Raw genomic sequence first — 7,433 nt, forward strand, 5'->3', positions numbered from 1 at the left:
GTCATTTATTGTAGACAATTTCATTTTGTACATTCTATATTTTAATTTCTGTGTATGAAATCCAATTGTAGACAATTTCATTTTGTATATTTTATATTGTTAATTTTTATGTATGACAAGTCCAATATCATTTGTACGATGACATGGATGCCAAATAAATACGCAGCATGTGTACCCACTGGTGAGCTGGCCAAAGCGGGTTGCATCATGCAGCCTCACAGGTGCTCAGCGCCCAACGCGCCACTATGTTATGTTTTCGATTATTTTCAAATTGTTGCATTCTCAAGCTCCCGTTCACCAGATGTACGTCTAGTGATTGGCCGCTGACACTACAGATCAGACTTTATTAATAATTGTAGTACATGGTTACATCACCAGTTACAGTAACATTCTCATCAAGTGCACCAAGTCCTTTCAATCATACATGTATTTTTTCATAATTACTAACTTTACGACAGGAGCGGGTATACAATGTAAACGGCATATTACTATATACGTAACTAGGTCTAGATTGGGACTTAGCATCTATTCCACAACGCCAAGTCTTGTAGGGGCTAAGCTTACGAGGATATAGGGAATGAAAAAGGTACTTAAAAAGTTGTTGGACTCAATAGTTGACAGATGTGTCAACTACTAAAAATCAGGAATATATTAGCACCAGTACTTGACACCTGGTCCTTGACCATACCATAACCTAAATTCACAAATATTTCACAAATTCGTTTACTTTGTTTAGTACTAGAACCATCTAAAAAACTATACACAAAAAAAATAATAATATCTTATGTTTGCTTTGCCACATCAAAAATGTACCTCCTTATTGATTTCGAGAAGAAAATCAATGAAAGCAGAGCAACCCACAGCTGCTAGAAAAATATGATAGTTATCAAATTACACTGTAGATTGCACCACCATACAACAGCAGTCAAAACTCTGTCTCTGAATAAAGCGATTTTCTTATTTTAAGAACTTTTATTTGACAGTGTCAACTACTGGTGTTATGTCAATTACCTGTGCCTTTGCCTTACCCTTTTCAAAAAAATGCTACTGCCAATGATATCAAATGAGCATTGGCATTGTTTTGAAGATCTTCGTTGGTTTGAAAGTGCTGCCTTCCTATCAGGGAAAAAGCGAAACTCGCTGGGTGCCAGGTCAGAACTGTATGGCGGTTGATCAAAAATGCCCCATTGAAAATGTTCAAGGAGCCGTTGGGTGGTGCCAGCAGTGGGTGGACGAGCATTGTCATGGATCAACAAAATTACTGGAGTCACCATTCCTCATAATTTGTTTTGAATGGCTCTCATCGTAAAATTTCACAATAAGCAGCTGCATAAGCTTTACAAGCAACAAACCTATTTGGTCCCAAAACATGGTAACCATAACCTTCCTGTTGTTCAATTTTGTTTGTTTGTTTGGTGAATTTGGATGCTTCCATTGTTGTGATTGTCGTTTTGTTTTCAGTGTGTCGTACTGGATATCCAAGTTTCATCTCCAGTAACAATCAATTTCAAAAAGTTCTCTCCTTCATCGTGATAAGGGTCAAGAAAATTCAAAGCTGACGCCATGTACGACAGATCTTGAAACTTCTGGAATTTTCTTAGACAAAGCAGTTATGGTGAACCCACGATTTACTCTAACCATTCTGTAACTCATTCAACAAGATTGGCTATAATGATCGACTTGCGTCTGCAGGTCATTTCGGCCATCTTTAAACTTTTGGCACCATTCACGCGCACCACCATCAATCGTGAAGTTATCACTGTACTTTTGGCTCATTCTCTGATGAAATTCTGCTGCACTATTCCCTTCTGCTTGCTGAAACTGAATTACACTTGGTAGTTCACACTTGGCAGGAGCAACAGTGACAGCAGCCATGTTTACGTGGCTGTAATGTAAAGCAGACTGATGCCTTGAGGTCGCCAATGGCGGAGTGTGTAGTGCGAGAGTTGCGCAGTAGCCTACAGTGCATGTCCACTTTCTACCACTCGCTTAGCTTCTATACTAAGTGATCGGAGGTTGAAAAAGAACGGTTCTTGTAAAACACACTTTTCAATCTCTTTGACTAAGCAAGCAAAGGCCTGTACATTTCTAACGAAGTGTGATTGAATTTGGATTTTAAATGTGTAGTGTCAACAGCAACATCGTACTTTTCTGGAGGTACCTGGCCTTCAACAATTCCATTTGCGTTTCAATAGCCACTACAGACGATTGTTCAACCCACTGCACACTTACCTCCATCTTCCAGAATGGGTGTAGATATAGATACACGAGATTCAGAAGCTACCTCATCAGTAATAACACCAGAATTTATGGGTTCCAATTCTGATCCTTCTAAAGGGTTCAGTAGTGAGTTACACAAGCCTTTATTGCTATTGTCTTTGGGATGACAAGAATAAAATTGTGTAAATGGCACTTGATCCTCCTGTCATCCTCTTCTGTCGTTATTTTCCTCTTTCTTGGTTTTGTGGCTGCAAAAATAGAGAAACAATACTAAAAATCATGTTTCAATTATACTCTGGCCAACGAAAGCTGGCTTAATTAATAAAGTGATTTGTTTTAATGTTCTCATTGGATACTGTTTTCCACCAAATTCAAAAAAGAAGGTTTTATTTATGTGACCCATATGTGTATATGTAATTAGTAGAGACAGGATTATATGCATTTGCATGTTTTTGCATATGCATTTGAATCTCTGGCTCCTTTTCATCAGTTATTGCATATTTTAACTAGAAACTAGTGACGATGCATATTTTTGCTCCATGTTTACAATATTTTAAAAATTTAGACGGGTAGTCTCTAGGTCGACCTAGTTTTGATGTCTCACAGATTGACCGCGACCTAGAACTGCGTGCAATCGCTAACCGAGAGCCTACTGCCTTGATAAATCATTACAGAGGAGGAACAGGAACAGGGGCAAAGTCAATGCTCCTGCGCCCACTCCACAGGTTAATGCCCTTCGCTGTCTTACTGTACACTAGAGTTGTGGCGATTCGTGAATGAGTCGTTCATTTGAACGACTCTAAATAAAGATTTGTAAGAATCGAATCTTGATACGGACGAATCGTCGTTCAAACGAATCGTAAGAACGATTGCGTGTTTACGAGTCGTGACGATTCCAAGTTCCAACGATTCATCGATTCTTAGTGCGCTATGCTTCGAGGGCAATTTCCGAATCGTGCCGAATGATTACGACCGCCAGATGGCAGTCAAGTGGAGGATGCGTGTGAACAAAGAACCCATTTTGCATCACCTGTTACATAAATCGACTCCTCTTTCCTGGCATATTGAAATAAAACAATAGATGCAATCAAATCAAACTTGACCTTTCATCAATTAAGGCATTGCACGTATAAATCGAGAATCACACTTGTAACATTATATGCATGTTTACTCATAAATAAACTATTTCTGGCATATCTTATCATGACACAGTTCGATTCTAACCCTATTGAAAATTTAAGACATGTCCTGCCATCTGTGAGTAAGGTGTAGAACGTTTTGCATACCGTAAGAATCATGAAAGAATCGTAGGAATCGATTCGCAATGTGAGATTGAATCGTAGGAATCAATCGGGAAAAAGAATAGTGTTGCCCAACTCTACTGTACACGTCGGTAACAATTAAACTACGCAAACTTTTAGTCGCGCGTCCATTGTTTCTGTTTTAGGTTTCTACTTACTTGTACGCAGTTCAACGTGTTTACGACGTGCAGTGTGTAACGTGTCATGCGCCGTGCCGCTCAAAAAAAGAAACGTCGTATCGTGGATAGCTTACCATCCTGGAACAGTTACGTATGACGAAATTGTTTTATATTGCAGAGTTTGCGAGAAAAACGTTTCGTACAAAAAAAGTTTCAAATAGACTAGCATGTCAAGAGTAGTCTTCATATCACAGGAATGCAGAAGCAAGGACCACGACGAATTCTGACAAGAGCAAGTTGCAGTAGCAGGGTTTGTGCAAAGGTAACCGAAAAAGTCGGTTTAACATGGATCTGCGTGAAGCATTCATTGCAAGCAATAGTCGTTTTCACAAAACTTACAAACCCCATCCTAAAAGGCTTCCTGCGCAAATATTGCTTAAATCAAAATATACCAGATGAATCCACATTGCGTAAAAATTAGATACCAGTATCAAAAATTTACGTAAACATTCTGGGAGAAATACACAATGAACCCAATGACAGCACTATTTAGATTTCTGTCGTAAGCAAAGATAGATTTGTAAGTCACAGTTCCATACCAACGAACAGAGTGTAGGGAGCAGAAGCAGGAATCCTGAAACGCCATCCTGGGAAGGGTCCAAGTGAAGGTGGTTACAAAGTGTTGAGCATGTTTTTGTACACGAGTCTGATGAGTGTTGGTACTATGTGGTGTTGTGTCTGTGTTTTTATGGATGAGGACGGAGAGGTGGAAACTCAGTTCTAGCACTTAGCGTAATTCTCCCGAAAAGCATTTAACAGGCCATCGAGCTAAACATCCCCATCCGACAGACGAATCACCATCAACAGTGTCACATGTCCTTTCTTTATGAGAGACTGTGGAGAGGTTTGGAATTCAATCCAGCACATTGGTGCGAAAACTGGCGATCAGGAAATTAAAACTACCATCTCTACCCACCTGGCCGGCCAAATACTGGCAGCGAAGGTATCATTCACCACCAGAATTCGAACGGGCTTTATATGTACGACATGTGCCTCTAGCCACAGCATCACATTAACAAAAATATGCTTTGCTCTACGAGTTAATGCCGTGATACAATAGTGTATGGTACTTCTTGTGAATTGTAACTGCTATTGAGCAGGGTATGCGGGCAGAGGGGAGAATGGACAAGCTATACTGCACGGAGTGATGACTTGTGAGCGAAGGAGGGAGGCGGAGAACAAACTCCACCTCCATGCATTTTAAGCACCCAGTGCAGGCAACAGAAACTTGTGTTTTGAGCATCCATGAGCTCCTGATAACTGGCTGTCTTTTCCAAAATGGAGTAGAAGATAGCCCCCGTGATGAGCCAGCAAGTGCATTGTTACCCATTTTCGTAAAAATCACAATGAATATAGCACAACAAAAAACAGACAGCTCAGGTCAGCAACAAACAAGACGACATTGGAGTCAACATCAACTAATGGTGGGACGCTGCGCTGTTACCAACGAACATCTCAAATCACTATGGCACGAATTCTCCAGGCTGCTGCCGACTGCTACCGATCAAACTGGGGAGCTGCGTTCCAGGTTACCGACTAAAGTGTTGTAGTGATTTATGGTGTTTGGCCGCCCGGTTGGCCGTGCAACCTAACGCACGACTTTCTGGGTGGGAAGGAGTGCCTGGCCCCTGGCATGAATCCGCCCGGTGGATTTGTGTTGAGGTCCGGTGAGCTGGCCAGTCTGTGGCTGGTTTTTATGAGGTTTTCCATTTGCCTCGGCAAATGCGGACTGGTTCCCCTTATTCCACCTCAGTGACACTATGTCGACAATTGCTGTACAAACACATTCTCCACATATGCATACACCACCATTACTCTACCACGCAAACATAGGGGTTACACTCATCTGGTGTGAGATGTTCCCTGGGGGGATCCACTGAGGGCCGAACCACTCATTCACCCTGGGTACAGTGTGGGGCAGTAGAGGGGTGAAGTGGACCACTGTGGCTGCTTCAGGGACGGAGCTTCTCCATTGTTTATAGGTCCCCAGTTAACATACAATACAATACATACAATACTGTGTGTTCAACAACTAGTGTCTAGTGCTCTTTTTGTTTGTTTCTATGACTGACTGACTGAGCATGTCTGAAAAGAATGTCAAGCAATATGTACTTCATTTTAGAAAAAGAGTAGTTAAGTGATAAACAATTAAAGGATTAGCTGTTAGAGGTGCCCGGGGAACCTGGTAGAGCACGGTGTAAATATTGCCAATGCAACTTGAATGTGCGTTTGTCAGATTTACGTCCGCATGGAAAAAGCAAGAAATATTTAAAAGCAGCTGAACCTTTTTCAACTTCACGACAGTCAACATTGCCGTCTCAGTCTATGAAACATACGTATGAACGTGCAGCTGCTGAAGCTGCTCTTACATTGCTTTTAGTTAATCACTGTGCAGTTAAATCCGTTGTTCATCTTTCAGGCCTGATGAAGAAATGTTTTCAAAGTGCTGACCATGCATCTCTTTTACGGCTACACTGTATGAACAGTGCTTTGATCGGGAACATTCTCTTCCAGCACTTTAAATCAGAACTACAGAATGATGTTGGAATGGACATTTCAGTCTTCTTGATAGATGAATCTACAGAAATATCTGTCACCAACTGTTGGTTGTGTGCTTTGTATGTTTTTCAAAGCAGAGATATTCCCAACTTTTTAGGAATTGTTGAATTAGAACAGGGGAATGCTGAATTTATTGTTACTGCAGTTAAGTTATTACTTCCAGATTATGGCCTAGACCTTAAACATTTGAGAGGAAAAAAAAAAAAAAAGGTTCAAATGGCTGTAAGCACTTTGGGACTTAATATCTGAGGTCATCAGTCCCCTAGACTTAAAACTACTTGAACCTAACTAAACTAAGGACATCACACACAGCCATGCCCGAGGCAGGTTTCAAACCTATGATCGTAGCAGCAGCGTCTAGAATCACCCGGTCGCAGTGGCTGGCGGAATTGGTACAGATAATACTTCAGTAATGGTGGGTATTAACAATGGGGTTTATCAGAAACTGAAATGTGAGGTCCCTAATCTTGTATTGATCCCATGTGTTTGTTTGCCATTCAGTTCGGTTAGCAGTGTCCTTTGCCGCCCAAATGCAACCAAGGAATCTTGAGTTCTTAATTTGTGAAATTTATTCTTGGTTTTCTAAATCTTCTTGTCAACAAGTCATGTGTAGGAAGTTGCTTAAAGCAATAAATGATGGAGCCCAAACACTTAAAATTGTTTACCAATCAGACACAAGGTGGCTGTCGATCGAAGTTGCTGTTAATCGCATTTTAAGTCAGTGGCTTGAACTACAGACACATTTTGAAATACCCATACATCAGACTAAGTATTACACAGCTGAGCTATATAGAACCATATGTACTCTGGTGCCATCAATAAGCTTTATCCTCTGCTTCTGAGACCAACTCTAGAAGAATATCAAAGGATTAATAAATCATCCCAGGCAAGAACAGCAGACTATTCAAAACTATTGGAAGACTTACAAGTTAGTTCTTTTTGTAGGTACTAATGAAGTGGATAGTTGTCCTCAGTTATAAGGGAGATTTGCGAGCGGTAGACAGTAGAAAATACAAATCCCCTAATATTTATCTTGGTCATGAAATTGAGGTTTTATTGGTAAATATGGTGAAAGAACAAAAAAATAATGCAGAAAGCATAAATGTTTTTTGCAATAGATGCGAAAATTATGTGCTTTGTTTAGTAGAGGAGCCCCAGAGGCGACTGCTGAATA

This window comes from Schistocerca gregaria, chromosome 5, assembly GCF_023897955.1.
Source record: "Schistocerca gregaria isolate iqSchGreg1 chromosome 5, iqSchGreg1.2, whole genome shotgun sequence".
NCBI classification, from domain to species: Eukaryota; Metazoa; Arthropoda; class Insecta; order Orthoptera; family Acrididae; genus Schistocerca; species Schistocerca gregaria.